General features: G+C 43.0%; 1 pseudogene; it reads left to right on the top strand.

Moving 5' to 3' along the window:
* LOC139539207 (inactive dipeptidyl peptidase 10-like) overlaps positions 1-16,509 on the top strand; it is a 197,815-nt pseudogene extending 181,306 nt beyond the window's left edge.
* The last annotated feature ends 3,426 nt before the right edge of the window (positions 16,510-19,935 follow it).

The following is a 19,935-nucleotide window of genomic DNA, read 5'->3' as shown; positions in this document are numbered from 1 at the left end:
CCTTACCTGGTTGTATGCTCCCCGTCGCCCGACCAGTGCGGGGAGGTGGAATAACCCGCACCGGGCTATGTAGGCGAACCGGGGACACCATGCGTAAGGCTGGTGCCATGTAAGCCGGCCCGAGGAGACGCACTGGTGACCAGACGCGTTGAGCCGGCTTCATGGCACCTGGCTCAATGCCCAATCTAGCCCTACCAGTGCGGGGAGGTGGAATAACCCGCACCGGGCTATGAACACGTACAGGAGACACCGTGCGCTCTACTGCGTAACACGGTGTACGCCCGTACTCCCGCTCTCCACAGTTAGCCTGGGAAGTGGGCGCAGGTCTCCTACCTGCCCTCGGCCCACTACCTCTTAGCCTTCCCCCAAGAAATTTTTGGGTAGTACTCACGGGCTTCCAGCCTTGCCTCCGTGCTGCCTCCTCATATCGCCTCCTCTCGGCTTTCGCTGCCTCCAGCTCTTCACGAGGGAGGCGATATTCTCCCGGTTGTGCCCAAGGACCCTTTCCATCCAGTACCTCTTCCCATGTCCATGAATCCTTTGTGTATTGCTCCTGTTGCTGCTTGACACGCTGCTTGGTCCGGTTTTGGTGGGTAATTCTGTCACGATCGTCTATAGGAGAGAGAGATGACCAAGGCGCAGCGTGTGCAAAATACATCTTCTTTAATTATAAGAAGAAAAATGAAACAAAACAACAAACAGACGAACGTGAAGCTATGAAAAACTAGTGCACACATGCAACATAGAACATAGACAATTACCCACAAATACATGATGCCTATGGCCGCCTTAAATATGGCTCCCAATCAGAGACAAATGAAAAACATCTGTCTCTGATTGAGAACCACTCAGGCAACCATAGACATACCTAGGCACATTCACTCAACCATAGACTTCCCTAGAAACATTCACTCAACACAAACCCATACACTCTAACAAATCCCCCTAGACACTACAACCACCCAAGACAAGACAAAAACACAAACATACCCCATGTCACACCCTGACCTAACTAAAATAATAAAGAAAACAAAGAATACTAAGGCCAGGGCGTGACATACGTTTAATTCATTTTAAATTCAGGCTGTAACACAACAAAATGTGGAAAAGTCAAGGGGTGTGAATACTTTCTGAAGGCGCTGTACGTGATCCACGATGCCGCACCATTCAACCGCAAATGCTCAACACTGACAATACAATACAACAGTAAATATACACTTGGACCAATTAAAGCATTATAACTCCGTTTAAATGAACACCAGTGTATACAAGGGCCTCAAGCAGTGAAGTTTTAGGGGTCGCGTCCCAAATGGCTCCTGGTGAAAAATAGTGCACTAAATAAGGAAGAGGCTGCCGTTTGGGACATACCCTAGGATACTGCAGTAGATAAATGATCAACCTCTTCCTTCTCTGCAGGCACATGGCATGAGTGATGTTGATTAATTCACTCATTAAAGTTGCATCATTATATCCTCTGTGGGGCCACAACAAATGTATATCGCTGAATCAGTTTCCTAGCAATTTGATCCTCATTAAGCTGGATGAGGAGCTTGTACAGTCTTTAAATGCATCCTTAAAGCAGATGTGTGCATTGGGTGAGTGGGAGTGTTTGGAAAATGTGCATGGACATAGATATGGTAATGTGACTAATTAAAGGATCATGTTCTATCATATGATTTGATTATGCTGCTCATTTCGGTGATATGGGTTTCAATTTCAACCATAGATGTGTTTGTAGAATATCAGAACATTATAGTACATCATATAAATGCAAATACATTAAAAACATTATATGCAATTAGGAGTTTATGCAGATATGTAAACATAGTACTTTCTCGTGACAATTTTAAGAGATCGTTTTTTGATGTGTCTGGTTAATCCAATTATTTGTTTATGTATTGTTCCTTCACTGTAAATAGATAATTACATGTTGGAGAAGAACACAGCACCAAGTGATGCGCTGATATATAGGAATATACCTCCGAGAGACATCAGAACCCTACAAATCAACAACTTCGGTATGACAATCCCTTTATCATGATCATGCTATCATCTTGACCATCATCTTCATAATCATATTTGGGAAGAGGTTAAAGCAAAAGACTGAAACTTAAGTCGATCTCAGATCAATTTTCTGAGGCCAAGTTAACCTCCCGTTTCATGTAAGAAGGTCATGACCATCATTCTTTTAGATAATTTTGTCCATGTATTAAACTGCGAGTTTAACCAATTCATTCCCCTTGCATATGGGGTCCGGGGAGGAGTGAGAAGCTCAGTTCTGGTGCCTTTTAAAGGGACATTCTACTCCAAAATGTAAGAAACTAAAATGATGCTGACACTATCTAAAATATGTCCACCTCCAGAAGTTTGCTCAATAACATATTGGTAAAAATGATGTTAACATATTGGACCATGCATATATCCTGTGCATGGTATATATGATGGTTCCCCAACTGGAATTTTCATTGTTGGGCGTAAAAACACCAGGATATCGTCTCCATGTCACGTTCCTGACCTGTTTTCTCTTGTTTTTGTATGTGTTTAGTTGGTCAGGGCGTGAGTTGGGGTGGGCATTCTATGTTTTGTGTTTCTATGTTGGGTGCAACGTGTTGCCTGATATGGTTCTCAATTAGGGGGCAGGTGTTTTACGTTTCCTCTGATTGAGAACCATATTAAGGTAGGCTGTTCACACTGTTTGTTTGTGGGTGGTTGTCTCTCGTGTCTGTATGTCTACCACACGGGACTGTTTCGTTTGTCGTTCGTGTATGTAGTCTGTTCCTGTTCGTGCGTTCTTCGTTTATTGTAATTTCTCAAGTGCAGGTCTGTCTACATCGTTTATTTGTTTTGGTAGTTTGTTAAAGTGTTTTTGTGTTTCATCTTTACTTTAATAAATATCATTATGTCCACATTTACCGCTGCATTTTGGTCCGACCCTCATCCGAGGAGGAGGAATTAGACGATCGTTACACTCCAAGTGATTTTAATTTAAGAAATCTGTTCCCAAGTATTCTCACACATAATAGACAGACACGTGGTCTTATACGAATGTAAGGTTTGAAATGATTATGTTTTAGTCAAACATATGTTTGGGCTTCTTGCGGTCAATTTGCGTTCTACAAATTATTTGTAATTACGTTCCCGCCCTCTGATCATCCGCTCAAGAAAGAAATCGGCTGAATTTAGTTGATGATCCCTGGTCTATATTATGTGCTATTAGCAATAATCGTTATTACCTGTACCCCAACTGATGCAGCATAGTGACTATAAAAGTCACAATAAGCACAATAAGTTGTGTCCAATGGGGTTTTATGATAAATTATTATATTTTATTATAAACATGAATATAGAAATTATTATTATTAACTCCCCAAAAATATTATTTTGTTTCTATTACAAAGTATGTCATAGCTCCTTTCAGAGCTCTTTTGCGCAGCTGTTTCTAAACCAAGGTCTAAGACTTTGTAAAACTGAACTCGTAAAATGATGCCCGACGCGCAATTGAAGTAGAGAAATAAATATGGAAGCAATGTAAAACTAGGATTCCCCCTCTTCATAACAAGTTGCTCTCGCAACTTTAATGCGCTTCGAGAGGAATATTTCTCACATAGAACAAACAACAAGCCAACTAGGTAAATAGGTAAACTAACAACAACATTACATGGCGAAAATTACATCTCCAGAATCCATATGACGGAAATCAGTTGCAACAACGGATAACTTTAACCCCTGTCTTTGTGCATCGTCGTCATCATTACCATCATCCCCATCACCCCTGTCGTCGTAATCAAAGGTATAGTTGTTATCGTCGTCATGAACCATCATCCTTATCCCTCTTGTGGTTCATTCACATGGAATAAAGACACAGTTACAGGTAACATATGTTGGCTGTTGACATGGGCTACAGGTATGGCTTTTAGCTGTAGAGTGTGAGACATGGCCAGGGATAAACACAATTAATAGAACAGGTGCACAGCTGTGTGAGGTGATTGTGAATCAGCTCTGGAATGAGAAGCTTGCCAATCTACTGATCCAATTAAATGGGAAAGGTCATCATATGGTTTCGTCGCTCCGGTCCATGTGTGCAATTAGACACAATGTGCTACATTTTGTTAAGGCTTCTGAATGGAGACTGTACCTCAATTTCTAGGCTTGTCTTTTGTATCTGTTTTTCCAACCTATTTTCCTCTTATGTCTTGATGCAATTCTGTCTGCAATGTAATCAGTTGCTAGGTCATTTGTTGAGCTACTGTATGTGATATGTAATTGGTCAAATCATGATTTCAAGATTCTCATTGTAGAAATAAACATGATATGTTTAGATTCTGCATTTGGCAGGCTGATTGGTACTCAGCATAGTCAATGTGCATTTATATTGCCTGCATAATATGGACCGCTGAGGTGTAAGGGAATTGTGAATTTATTTTACAGCGTTCCGTCTGGAGCTGACCTTGCCAATAGATTTTAAAGAGACCACTGCACATCCACTTCTGCTGATCCTGTACGTATCCTTCCCCTTTACCAATTCTGCATCCTTATCTTGGAGTGTACTGTATGTCATTTCCTAAACCCTTATCTTTATCAATCCTTAGCTTCAGAGTGAATATTGTATGAGGGCAATAGTAGAACCAAAGTTTCGCATCAGCATTTCTCCTGAGATGATTGAGGGATCAAGATAAAGATTATTGTCATTTCTCATATCTCTTCAGGGATTTCGAAAATAAGTATAGTGTGCTTATCCAAATAGTGATTTCCTAAAAGCTCTTATTTCTTTACCTGAGATATGGAATGAATGGTGTCTTCAAGTACTGTTGGAAATTCGGAAATCAGACATTCCGACATGGAAATAACCACTTAAAAGATGCTCCAAAGTTGGAAACTTTGCCCAGAATTGGTTAACCAAATTTATGATGTGAGATGTTTCATCACTGACCTTTCACTTTTTCAACCACAGGATGATAAAATGAAGCCATTTACAATGTGAATAATGTAGTGAATAATGTAGCTAGTTTGACCATATTGTGAATGTTAGCAATCTAGCTAACTCATTATTAGCTAGCTTAGTTAGCTAGCTGATGTGTCAGTGGTTGACGCATTCAAAAACACTTGAACAGACTCATGTTGTATTTACAACTTGACCAACTTGGAAATACGAGATTCCAAGGATCATTTGAACACATAGAGAAGTCCCTCATTTTAAAGCTTGTTGGTAAATTCAGTTTGACCAACGTTGATGGTGTTCCACAGTGACAGTGCACCTGGTGACCATGCAGTGAGTGACCAGTTTGTTCTGGACTGGGACTCAGTTCTGGTCAGCTCAGATAACGTCATTGTGGCTCGTCTGGATGGCAGGGGGAGTCGGTTCCTGGGCCAGAGGGTTCTACATGAAGTCCATCAGCGTTTGGGAACTGTGGCGGTGCAGGATCAGATCACAGCAGTAGAGTATGTACTGGAGCATGATCTGAAAGCTTTCACATGGGACTTAGTAGACCCTTAGAAAGCAATTGATTTGTGGGGAGCTGTTTCAATTGCATTTCAGAAATCTTTGACTTATACCCTCATATTTTATTAGGTACCTGACCAAGCTGCCATATGTAGTTTAAAACAAGGTGGCAGTTTATGGAAAGGTAAAGAAGTGTAATTTATTATATTTGAAGATATATATTTTGCTATAACCTTTCAAATCGTGTTGTCTTTAGTATTCCTACTTACATAGGTTTCTACCAACATCCGACATTGCATGTCCAATATGTTTTTCTGTTTTCCCCAGGCTTATGGGGGCTTCCTGAGCTCTCTTCTTCTCCTCTCCTCTGGCTCCATGTTCAAGTGTGGGGTTGCGGTTGCTCCTGTGACAGACTGGAGACTCAACGGTAATTCACCAGTCTAAGATAAATCCTTTCAGCGGCCATTCATTTAATACAGATTGTCAGGTCCTGCTCAATAGGGCTGAGGAGTTATGCTGATGGCCATTTACTTAATACATCAGGGTCTGTCAAATAGGGCAGGCAGATGTGACAATCATCCATTGACTTGGAATGTCCGGCCCCATCCAATAAGGCTGATGTATGTTGTTGACTATACCATTCATATAAATGGTTAGGCCAGCATGCACTATTACTCTATAGATATCTGGCAGGCACTTTGTCCTCCATATGGGAGGAAATAGTGTTTCCTACTACTTTAGAGCTACATTTTAATATCTTCATCACACAGTGGCATAAAGCTCATTTGATAGTACAGGGAATGCAGAGGTAATCATAAGGAAAAATATACCTGATTTCTGTCTATTCAATTACTGGAATCTTTTTCTCACTTTTCATTTCACCTGCATTTTGGATATTTCATTGACGGTATCAATCTCATATTTCCTGCCTGTCATTTTTCAACGACTTAAGATGTTCACACATTTAAGTGTGATGTTTTGTGTTTTTTCCCCCTAAAGGTTCGGCCTTCACTGAGCGATACTTTGGATTCCCAGTCAAGGATGAGCATAAATACCAAGTATGATTGACTTTCCATGGTCTTTATGAAGAATATTGAGAGGTGGTGAAGGTGGAAGCACTTAGAAAATTCTAAATTTAATCTTGGCATAGCAACTGATCCAATAAACACCTGTTACAGTGCAATAGCCTCATATACTGTATATTGATTTTTCTCTCATGGCAAGACCCTTGTTAAAGTACAGCAATCTGTGCTTGAATGCATTTTCTCTGTGAAATCTTTGAGAATACAACAGTGAACAAAAATATAAACACAACATGTAAAGTGTTGGTCCCATGTTTCATCAGCTGAAATAAAAGATCCCAGAAATGTTCCATATGTACAAAATGCATATTTCCATTTGCACAAAATTCTTGTTTACATCCCTGTTAGTGAGCATTTCTCCCTTGCCAAGATAATCCATCCACCTGACAGGTGTGACATATCAAGAAACGGATTAAACAGCATGATCATTACACATGTGCACCTTGTGCTGGGGACAATAATAGGCCACTCTAAAATGTGCAGTTTTGTCACACAAGCTACGGATAAGGAACACAGTTGCATTTTATCGATGGCAATTTGAATGCACAGAGATACCATGACGAGATACTGATGCCCATTGCCGTGCAATTCATCTGCCACCATCCCCTTATGTTTCAGCATGATAATGCACAGCCCTATGTTGCAAGGATCTGTACACAATTCCTGGAAGCTATACATTTTCCAGTTCTTCCATGGCCTACATACGCAAACATTTCAACCATTGAGCATGTTTGGGATGCTCTGGATCGACGTGTACGACAGCTTGTTCCAATTCCCGCAAATATCCAGCAACTTCGCACAGCCCTTGAAGAGGAGTGGACAACATTCCACAGGCCTCAATCAACAGCCTGATCAACTCTATATGAAGGAGATGTGTCGCACCGCATGAGGCAAATGGTGGTCACACCAGATACTGACTGGTTTTCTGATCCACTTCCCTACCTGTATTTTTAAGGTATCTGTGACCAACAGATGCACATGAACTGTAACTCAGTAAAATCTTTTACATTCTTGTGTTGCATTTATTTTTGTTCAATATAGTTGTTATTTATGCTTTCAGTTTCTCTCAGTTATATAAAATTGGCATTGTGTCTCCAACAGCTCTCCAGACTGTTGACTAACATCACAGGCACAAGTCATCTGAAGTTTCTCATCATCCATGGAACAGCAGATGGTGAGTTCTAGTTCTTCTAGTAGCTTTTCTGGACAGTGGTTGCACGCCATTGTTGGACTTCAAGGTGGAGCTCTTTGTAAGATTTATAAAGAAGATGGGAGACAATCAGTCATCTAATGAGCGTTTAATCTGTCAGACAGTTTGTAGGACAAACAATGGGCTTACTGTAGCAGCGTGTTCAGTAGAACTGATTGTTAGGCTTAAGTGCTGATTCAAAGATAGATGTTTCAGACTATTGTCTATGAAATTTGTACGGTATGAACGTCAGACACTAACAAAATCGAACTGAGCAGCACACGTTACAATTCCATTGTGCAAAATTGCCTACAATAGTAATGTTGGATGAAACTGCCTGTCGAGCAAGGACACCAAAAATTCACTTACTATTTCTCTTTCAGCCACTGTTCATGTTCAGCATTCCGCGGAGCTGGTGAAACTGCTGTCAATATCAAATGTGAACCACACTCTGCAGGTGACCAGTTACATTCTCCGTTCCTATACCAAGTGCTTTCTCCTATAGATTTCTCCTATAGATCTCCATTTTTATGGAACAGTCTGCCTACCCATGTGAGAGACGCAGACTCGGTCTCAACCTTTAAGTCTTTACTGAAGACTTATCTCTTCAGTAGGTCATATGATTGAGTGTAGTCTGGCCCAGGAGTGTGAAGGTGAACGGAAAGGCTCTGGAGCAACGAACCGCCCTTGCTGTCTCTGCCAGGCCGGTTCCCCTCTCTCCACTGGGATTCTCTGCCTCTAACCCTGTTACAGGGGCTGAGTCACTGGCTTGCTGGTGCTCTTTCATGCCGTCCCTAGGAGGGGTGCGTCACTTGAGTGGGTTGAGTTACTGACGTGATCTTCCTGTCTGGGTTGGCGCCCCCCCTTGGTTTGTGCTGTGGTGGAGACCTTTGTGGGCTATACTCGGCCTTGTCTCAGGATTGTAAGTTGGTGGTTGAGGATTTCCCTCTAGTGGTGCGGGGGCTGTGCTTTGGCAAAGTGGGTGGGGTTATATCCTTCCTGTTTGGCCCTGTCCGGGGGTTTCTTCGGATGGGGCCACAGTGTCTCCTGACCGCTCCTGTCTCAGCCTCCAGTATTTATGCTGCAGTAGTTTATGTGTCGGGGGGCTAGGGTCAGTTGGTTACCTGGAGTACTTCTCCTGTCTTATCCAGTGTCCTGTGTGAATTTAAGTATGCTCTCTCTAATTCTCTCGTTCTCTCTTTCTCTCTGAGAACCTGAGCCCTAGGACCATACGTCAGGACTACCGGGCATGATGACACCTTGCTGTCCCCAGTCCGCCTGGCCTTGCTGCTATTCCAGTTTCAACTGTTCTGCCTGCGGTTACGGAACCCCTACCTGTCCCAGACCTGCTGTTTTCAACTCTTAATGATCGGCTATGAAAAGCCAACTGAGATTTATTCCTGATTATTATTTGACCATGCTTGTCATTTATGAACATTTTGAAAATCTTGGCTCTCTCTAATTTTCTCCTTCTCTCTTTCTTTCTCTCGGAGGACCTGGGCCCTAGGACCATGCGTCGGGACTGCCGCCCGTGGTGACTCCTTGCTGTCCCCAGTCCGCCTGGCCTTGCTGCTATTCCAGTTTCAGCTGTTCTGCCTGCGGTTATGGAACCGCCACCTGTCCCAGACCTGTTGTTTTTCAACTCTTGATGATCGGCTATGAAAAGCCAACTGAAAATTATTCATGATTATTATTTGACCATGCTTGTCACTTATGAACATTTTTGAACATCTTGGCATAGTTCTGTTATAATCTCCACCCGGCACAGCCAGAAGAGGACTGGCCACCCCTCATAGCCTGGTTCCTCTCTAGGTTTCTTCCTAGGTTTTGGCCTTTCTAGGGAGTTTTTCCTAGCCACCGTGCTTCTACACCTGCATTACTAGCTGTTTGGGGTTTTAGGCTGGGTGTCTGTACAGCACTTCGAGATATTAGCTGATGTACGAAGGGCTATATAAAATAAAATTGATTGATTGAAGTGTTATTTTGTGCCCTTGATAAAGGAGGCCTTAGTGACACATTTATAATTCAAGCTGGCCTCCTCCCTCCGTGTTGAATCATTTATTATTTTGAGTTTGAAAATGATTACCTGCTGCGTTGTGCCAAACCTGACTCGAGGAAACTCTGTCTGATACATTAAAAAAAGGCCTACCTGTGATAATGGGAAGAGGTCAAATAGAAGTATTTTCTATTTGTTGTTAGGGGACAACATTAAACGTTGGTTCTGGTGTTATACTTTGTGTTCATGAGAAGCTTCTCATGAACACAACACTTTATTTCATGAGGATAGGACTTACCATTGCTGAGATACCGTATTGTCGTGTTATCGACATTTTCTCCAAGATGGCGTAGCAGTCAGACGTGTGTTTGTCTTGTCCCGTCTTGTCCCGCGTAAATAGTCCTCGTATTTTTCGTATACATTTCGTATATATTTTAATTTCACTTTCCATCTAGGAACTGAATATACATTCCTGCAACCCGCCTCACCCAATGTGGTACGGATCTGCTATTTTTTATACTTTAGAACCGTAACCCCAATCAGAAGCTAGCCAGATAACTAGCTACTAGCTAGTAGTCAGTTAGCCACTGCTGCGGTCTTCACCCTTAACTCGGACACCAGCCAGCTTCAGCTCGGGCCAATACCGGCCAGTCTGCAGGCGCGATATCAACCCAGAGCATATAGGACTGCTTTTTCTCTACTACATCACCGGATTCCTGACGCAAGCTCTGGACAATTACACCGGATCATCGCAGCTAGCTAGCTGCAACCGAGTGGCTACTACTGGCTAACACCTCTGTCCCGAAGCAAGCACCAGTTAGCCTTGAGCTAGCCTCGAGCTAGGCCCATCTGCCGGCTAGCCGAAGAGGTCTACCAGCGAATTCTTGGGCTACAATACCTCTTTTGCCAATTGGACTGGACCCTTTATTGCCGACACGGAGTCCCGCCGATCCATCACGACTGGTCTGCCAACGTAATTGTCCGAGGTGGTTTCAACAGGCTTTTCCGTTGCGATGTTTCCGAAGACCCATCTGCTAATCATTAGCTGTCTTATCGGCTGCTATCTGAATAAGTATATCGGACATTTTTTTTTCCTGGGTCACTATACCTATTTTGCCAATTGGATCGATCCCCTCTACCACACGGAATCCCACTAATCTACCGACGGAAACGCACGAGGTGACTAAAAATAGACCTCCATCCTATGTTATCTTGCTACCGATAGCCAGCTACCCGGCCAGCTGTCTGGATCGCCGTGACCCCAACCAACCTCTACTCACTGGACCCTTATGATCACTCGATTAAGCATGCCTCTCCTTAATGTAAATATGCCTTGTCCATTGCTGTTCTGGTTAGTGTTTATTGGCTTATTTCACTGTAGAGCCTCTAGCCCTGCTCACTATACCATATCCAATCTTTCAGTTCCACCACCCACATATGCGATGACATCACCTGGTTTCAATGATGTTTCTAGAGACAATATCTCTCTCATCATCACTCAATACCTAGGTTTACCTCCACTGTATTCACATCCTACCATACCTTTGTCTGTACATTATTCCTTGAAGCTATTTTATCGCCCCCAGAAACTTCCTTTTACTCTCTGTTCTAGACGTTCTAGACGACCAATTCTCATAGCTTTTAGCCGTACCCTTATCCTACTCCTCCCCTGTTCCTCTGGTGATGTAGAGGTGAATCCAGGCCCTGCAGTACCTAGCTCCACTCCTATTCCCCATGCGCTCTCTTTTGATGACTTCTGTAACCGTAATAGCCTTGGTTTCATGCATGTTAACATTAGAAGCCTCCTCCCTAAGTTTGTTTTGTTCACTGCTTTAGCACACTCTGCCAACCCAGATGTTTTAGCCGTGTCTGAATCCTGGCTTAGGAAGACCACCAAAAATTCTGACATTTTCATCCCTAACTACAAGATTTTCAGACAAGATAGAATGGCCAAAGGGGGCGGTGTTGCAATCTACTGCAAAGATTGCCTGCAGAGTTCTGTTTTACTATCCAGGTCTGTTCCCAAACAATTTGAACTTCTACTTTTAAAAATCCACCTCTCTAAAAACAAGTCTCTCACCGTTGCCGCCTGCTATAGACCACCCTCTGCCCCCAGCTGTGCTCTGGACACCATATGTGAACTGATTGCCCCCCATCTATCTTCAGAGCTCGTGCTGCTAGGCGACCTAAATTGGAACATGCTTAACACCCCAGCCATCCTACAATCTAAGCTTGATGCCCTCAATCTCACACAAATTATCAATGAACCTACCAGGTACCACCCCAATTCCGTAAACACGGGTACCCTCATAGATATCATCCTAACCAACTTGCCCTCCAAATACACCTCTGCTGTTTTCAACCAAGATCTCAGCGATCACTGCCTCATTGCCTGCATCCGTAATGGGTCAGCGGTCAAACGACCTCCACTCATCACTGTCAAACGCTCCCTGAAACACTTCAGCGAGCAGGCCTTTCTAATCGACCTGGCCGAGGTATCCTGGAAGGATATTGATCTCATCCCGTCAGTAGAGGATGCCTGGATATTTTTTTTAAATGCCTTCCTCACCATCTTGAATAAGCATGCCTCATTCAAGAAATTTAGAACCAGGAACAGATATAGCCCTTGGTTCTCTCCTGACCTGACTGCCCTTAACCAACAGAAAAACATCCTATGGCGTTCTGCATTAGCATCGAACAGCCCCCGTGATATGCAACTTTTCAGGGAAGCTAGAAACCAATATACACAGGCAGTTAGAAAAGCCAAGGCTAGCTTTTTCAAGCAGAAATTTGCTTCCTGCAACACAAACTCAAAAAAGTTCTGGGACACTGTAAAGTCCATGGAGAATATGAACACCTCCACCCAGCTTCCAACTGCACTGAAGATAGGAAACACTGTCACCGCCGACAAATCCACTATAATTGAGAATTTCAATAAGCATTTTTCTACGGCTGGCCATGCTTTCCACCTGGCTACCCCTACCCCGGTCAACAGCACTGCCCTCCCCTCTGCTACTCGCCCACGCCTTCCTCATTTCTCTTTCTCCCAAATACAGTCAGCTGATGTTCTGAAAGAGCTGCAAAATCTGGACCCTTACAAATCAGCCGGGCTAGATAATCTGGACCCTTTCTTTCTAAAACTATCTGCTGAAATTGTTGCCACCCCTATTACCAGCCTTTTCAACCTCTCTTTCGTGTCGTCTGAGATTCCCAAAGATTGGAAAGCAGCTGCGGTTATCCCCCTCTTCAAAGGGGGGGCACTCTTGACCCAAACAGCTACAGACCTATATCTATCCTACCCTGCCTTTCTAAGGTCTTCGAAAGCCAAGTCAACAAACAGATTACCGACCATTTCGAATCACACCATACCTTCTCCGCTATGCAATCTGGTTTCAGAGCTGGTCATGGGTGCACCTCAGCCACGCTCAAGGTAATAAACGATATCTTAACCGCCATCGATAGGAAACAATACTGTGCAGCCATATTCATTGACCTGGCCAAGGCTTTTGACTCTGTCAATCACCACATCCTCATCGGCAGACTCGACAGCCTTGGTTTCTCTAATGATTGCCTCGCCTGGTTCACCAACTACTTCTCTGATCGAGTTCAGTGTGTCAAATCGGAGGGTCTGTTGTCCGGACCTCTGGCAGTCTCTATGGGGGTGCCACAGGGTTCAATTCTTGGACCGACTCTCTTCTCTGTATACATCAATGATGTCGCTCTTGCTGCTGGTGAGTCTCTGATCCACCTCTACGCAGACGACACTATTCTGTATACTTCTGGCCCTTCTTTTGACACTGTGTTAACAACGCTCCAGGCGAGCTTCAATGCCATACAACTCTCCTTCCGTGGCCTCCAATTGCTCTTAAATACAAGTAAAACTAAATGCATGCTCTTCAACCGATCGCTGCCTGCACCTGCCCGCCTGTCCAACATCACTACTCTGGACGGCTCTGACTTAGAATATGTGGACAACTACAAATACCTAGGTGTCTGGTTAGACTGTAAACTCTCCTTCCAGACTCACATCAAACATCTCCAATCCAAAGTTAAATCTAGAATTGGCTTCCTATTCCGCAACAAAGCATCCTTCACTCATGCTGACAAACATACCCTTGTAAAACTGACCATCCTACCAATCCTCGACTTCGGTGATGTCATTTACAAAATAGCCTCCAAAACCCTACTCAATAATTGGATGCAGTCTATCACAGTGCCATCCGTTTTGTCACCAAAGCCCCATATACTACCCACCACTGCGACCTGTACACTCTCGTTGGCTGGCCCTCGCTTCATACTCGTCGCCAAACCCACTGGCTCCAGGTCATCTACAAAACCCTGCTAGGTAAAGTCCCCCCTTATCTCAGCTCGCTGGTCACCATAGCAGCACCTACCTGTAGCACGCGCTCCAGCAGGTATATCTCTCTGGTCACCCCCAAAACCAATTCTTCCTTTGGCCGCCTCTCCTTCCAGTTCTCTGCTGCCAATGACTGGAACGAACTACAAAAATCTCTGAAACTGGAAACACTTATCTCCCTCACTAGCTTTAAGCACCAGCTGTCAGAGCAGCTCATAGATTACTGCACCTGTACATAGCCCATCTATAATTTAGCCCAAACAACTACCTCTTTACCTACTGTATTTATTTATTTTGCTCCTTTGCACCCCTTTATTTCTATCTCTACTTTGCACCTTCTTCCACTGCAAACCAACCATTCCAGTGTTTTTTTTTACTTGCTATATTGTATTTACTTCGCCACCATGGCCTTTTTTTACATTTTTATTTATTTATATATATATTTTATATATTTTATTTGCCTTCACCTCCCTTATCTCACCTCACTTGCTCACATTGTATATAGACTTATTTTTCACTGTATTATTGACTGTATGTTTGTTTTACTCCATGTGTAACTATGTGTTGTTGTATGTGTCGAACTGCTTTGCTTTATCTTGGCCAGGTCGCAATTGTAAATGAGAACTTGTTCTCAATTTGCCTACCTGGTTAAATAAAGGTAAAATAAATAAATAAATAAAATCGGAAAAGGTCAAAAGGGTCGCGGACAGGTCAATGTTAATCCCTAGTCAATTCAACACGTTTTGGCCAATATCTCGAGTTAGGGTGGTCATATTGTTTTGACATTTTCAGGGTTGATGTAGAACACAGAGACGATTCAAATAAAATACAAAATGGTTACATTAAAATGCTATATTATGAAAAAAAATGAAAATCTTCATGCTTTATGCAAAACAGAGAGTTTGAAACAATTTATGAAATTAGAATACACCATTATGAAAATGTGATACTTAATACACACACTCACACACACCCCCACCAACACACACAGCCTAACACAGACACACTTCTCAGTACCCCCACCACATCACACATAGCTAACACACACACACACACAGCCTAACAGACACACTTCTCAGTACCCCATCACATCACATATAGGTAACACACACACACACAGCCTAACACACCCACCCAGCCTAGCACCGACACACCCAGCCTAGCACGGACACACCCAGCCTAGCACAGACACACCCAGCCTAACACAGACACACACAACCTAACACAGACACACTTCTCAGTACCCCCACCACATCACACATAGCTAACACAGACACACCCAGCCTAACACAGACACACACAGCCTAACACAGATGCACACTTCTCACTAAATCTGAACTGTAACATAGAGGGCTACTAATCTAATAACATAGCTTACTTCTAAAGTAGGTTTACACTTGAGTTGAGTTACATTGTAATGTTATTTTTGGTGTTGATGAGTTACTCTGGTGATGGGAGGATAAACTGCAGCAAATAATTTGCCTAGGCACAGTAGAGAAGGTGTGAGCCTCTCGCTAGCCAGCTGCACAGAAAGATAGATGGGACACATTTTCAATTCACTGGTATTTAGCTGTTTAAAAAAAATCTATTGTAGGGTTTTAGCCACTGAATTCTATTAGTATATACTTGAAAGAATAAAAACATCAATCATGAAATTTGCAGCTGGTGCACAATACAGCCAACCCCGCGCAGGGCTGCCTCTTGCCAGGCTCGTTGCCTCAGTGAACGGCATCAGGAACTCGCACACAGCTATCAAGCTAGCACTCGTCATGGAAATGGGGGTGGTGAAATGTGAATTTGGACCAATCCCTGACAACCTATACATCAAAACATAGCTACAAAGCTCTACTTTGTAACCTGTTATTTTTTTTTTGTGTGTCTCTGAAAACATCCGAATGACGGAAGCGAAGGAATAAAGTTTTACCTAATATTTTATTCAAGAGATGTCAGATGATCGTGAAACACTCTCAGGACTTTCCCATACTTCTTGGCAATACAATCTCACATCGATCTTACTCTGGTAGGTTAATAAGGAATACCTATATAAACGATATAAACCGATATAAACGCACCGATTTTGCAGGTTTCACAAAAAGAGCTATCCCACAAATTTGCTTTACATTTGGGCTCATATCACATAAATATCATAACTGCCACATGTTTTCAAAGGATTTATGTATTTTGATGACCACATTATTGAAGTTTACTGCATTTTTAAATGTATATTCTCGCATCGTGTCCATTGTTTATCGCGTCACCTAACACCCAGATAAAGCTGCTCTGCTATAGAATTCAATATAACCATAATGAACAATTATTTATTTCTCTATTCCCTAGATCTTCCCAGACGAAGGCCACAACATTGACTCTGTGAAGAGTCGACAGTACATGCTGAACTCTGTCATGACCTTCTTCAGGGAATGCTTCCTAGAGGAAATCCCTTAAGCTCCTCCTACGTCTGAGGACGACTAGTGTAACCGATGTGAAATGGCTAGCTAGTTAGCGGTGGTGCGCGCTAATAGCCTTTCAAACGGTGACGTCACTCGCTTTGAGACCTTGAAGTAGTGGTTCCCCTTGCTCTGCAAGAGCCGTGGCTTTTGTGGAGCGATGGGTAACGATGCTTCGTGGGTGACTGTTGTTGATGTGTGCAGAGGGTCCCTGGTTCGCGCCCGGGTCGGGGCGAGGGGACGGACTAAAGTTAAACTGTTACATTGATGCTGTTGACCCGGATCACTGGTTGCTGCGGAAAAGGAGGAGGTCGAAAGGGGGGTGAATGTAACCGATGTGAAATGGCTAGCTAGTTAGCGGTGGTGCGCGCTAATAGCCTTTCAAACGGTGACGTCACTCGCTTTGAGACCTTGAAGTAGTGGTTCCCCTTGCTCTGCAAGGGCCGCAGTTATTGTGGAGCGATGGGTGATGATGCTTCGTGGGTGACTGTTGTTGATGTGTGCAGAGGGTCCCTGGTTCGCGCCCGGGTGGTTGTATTGTATTAGGGGGTTTTGGTAGAGTTTATGGGGTTGTGTTCAGTGTAGGTGTCTAGGTATGTCTATGGTTGCCTGAGTGGTTCTCAATCAGAGACAGCTGTCTTTCATTGTCTCTGATTGGGAGCCATATTTAAGGCAGCCATAGGCATTTGACAGGTTGTGGGTAATTGTCTATGTCAATACGTTAGTAGCGTGTGTGTGCACTTTCGTTTTGTAGCTTCACGGTTGTTTTGTTTAGTTTGTAAGTATTTCGTTCGTGTTACGTCTTTGTTAAAATAAAAGAAGATGTATAATTATCACGCTGCGCCTTGGTCCACTCTTTCACCTCAAGACGATCGTGACAGGTGATGATAGACCGAGATGAGATTGAAGATGTATTTTTCCTGTACAGTGATGTGTAATTTTTCTTAATGCTATGATCAAACAACAGTGTATCTAGGAACACTTAGGGTGTTATTAAGGTCTACCAGTGTGCTCCAAATATCAAAAGCATACTGTAGCATGCTAGCGTTTCAGTACCATGGTGAAACGAGAACAAATACAATTGTATTGGTCGCGTACACATATTTTGCTGATGTTAGCGCAGGTGCAGCGAAATGCTTATGCTTCTCGCTCCAACAGTGCAGTAATACCGAACAATACACACAAATCCCCAAAATAAAAATATCGAAATTATAAGAGATTAGATTTGGATTAGCTCTTTGTATGGGAGATATGTTGTCTTTACTGTTTAAGAGTGTGAAAGAAAGATATGTATATATATTTTTTTTTTTTGAAGAAGAAGAATATAGTTATTTTCAGACTGCTGTGATCTACTGTGAATTTTCGACCTAGATACCTATTCAGCTTTCATAATATATGCCATTTAGCAGGCGCTTTATCCAAAGCAATTTACAGTAGATCATGCATACATTTTGGTATGGGTGGCCCCAGTAGGAATCGAACCCACAAACCTGAGGTTCAAAGCGCCATGCTTTACCTTGCAACATGCATGCCCCTCCAACCTGAGGATCTGTCTTTTTCAGCCATTCATTTCCTGTTTTTGAGTGGTGAAAAAATCCACTTTTCACTTCCTTCTGGAACACTTTCTTTCATTCTCTTGCTTGTGCCTGTCGTTTTTTCCCGTTAACGTTATGACCATGGAAGGTTCTGTCAAACACACCCTGGTTATGGCTGAAATGGGCTTAATGGGATACATTGTCTTTGTTTTCTTGTGGAATTGAAAAAAGTTATAATTTGCTACAGTTGAAATGTTATCATACACTACATGGTACACTACACAAATGTATGTGGACACCTGTCGTCAAACATCTCATTCCAAAATCATGGGCATTAATGTGCAGTTGGTTCCCCCCTTTGCTGCTAAAACAGCCTCCACTATTCTGGGAAGGCATTCCACTAGATGTTGGAATATTTGCTGCAGGGACTTGCTTCCAATCAGCCACAAGAGGATTAGTGAGGTTGGGCACTGATGTTGGGAAATTAGGCCTGGCATGTAGTCGGTATTCCAATTCATCCCAAAGGTGTTCGATGGAGTTGAGGTCAGAGCTTTGTTCAGGCCAGTCAAGTTCTTCCACAACAATCTCAGCAAACCATTTCTGTGTGGACCTCGCTTTGTGCACGGGGGCATTGTCATGCTGAAACAGGAAAGGGCCTCCCCACAAACTGTTGCCACAAAGTTGGAAGCACCGAATTGTCTAAAATGTCATTATATGCTGTAACATTAAAATTTCCCTTCACTGGAACTAAAGGGCCTAGCCCGAACCATGAAAAACAGCCCAGGAACATTATTCCTCCTCCACCAAGCTTTACAGTTGGCACTATGCATTGGGGCAGGTAGCGTTCTCCTGGCATCTGCCAAACCCAGTCCGTCAGACTGTCAGATGGTGAAGCGTGATTCATCACTCCAGAGAACGCGTTTCCACTGCTCAGAGTGCAATGGCGGCAAACTTTACACCACTCCTGCCAACGCTTGGCATTGCGCATGGTGATCTTAAGCTTGTGTGGGGCTGCTCGACCATTGAAACCCATTTCATGATGCTCCAGACAAACAGTTCTTGTGCTGGTGTTGTTACCAGAGGCAGTTTCGAACTTGGTAGTGAGCGTTCTGTGAGCTTGTGTGGCCTACCACTTCGCAGCTGAGCCGTTGTTGCACCTAGACGTTTCCACTTCACAATAACATCACTTACCGTTGACCGGGGAAGCTCTAGCACGGCAGAAGTTTCACGAACTGACTATGATCCTATGATGGTGCCACTTTGAAAGTCACTGAGCTCTTCGGCTCTTCAGGAAGACCATTCTACTGCCAACGCTTGTCTATGGAGATGGCATGGCTGTGTGCTCGATTTTGTACACTTGTCAGCAATGGGTGTGGCTGAAATAGCCAAATCCACTCATTTGAAGTGGTTTCCACATACTTTTGCATACAGTATATAGTGTATTAGAAGTGCTGAAATGAAAGCAACTTCCAAAAATGAACTTGCATTATAGTGTCTGATTGTCTGATCTCGCAAGCAATGTAGAGTATGTATAGATAAGTATGTGTAATCTAAAGCCAAGCTTGTTGATTTTTAATTTGAGGGTTTTCCTGCTATTGACACACAACAACAGTAAGTAATGAGTCAGTCTAGATAGTTGAGGTGAGTGCAGTTAGGCCTAGACAGAAGAAGTTTTTGCCCACCCCTTTATGTTAATGTCTTCATATATGCAAATACACCCAGTGCATTTATGTAAATGAGCCATATACAATTTTCTTCATTTGAACACAAAATATAAAACAAATACCTGATAGCATTAGGGAATGTACACTGAGTATACAAAACACCTTCTCTTTCCATAACAGACTGACTAGGTGAATCCAGGTGAAAGCTATGATACCTTATTGATG

Source organism: Salvelinus alpinus, chromosome 14, assembly GCF_045679555.1.
Source record: "Salvelinus alpinus chromosome 14, SLU_Salpinus.1, whole genome shotgun sequence".
NCBI lineage: Eukaryota > Metazoa > Chordata > Actinopteri > Salmoniformes > Salmonidae > Salvelinus > Salvelinus alpinus.
This window is presented reverse-complemented; position numbering and strand designations above follow the sequence as displayed.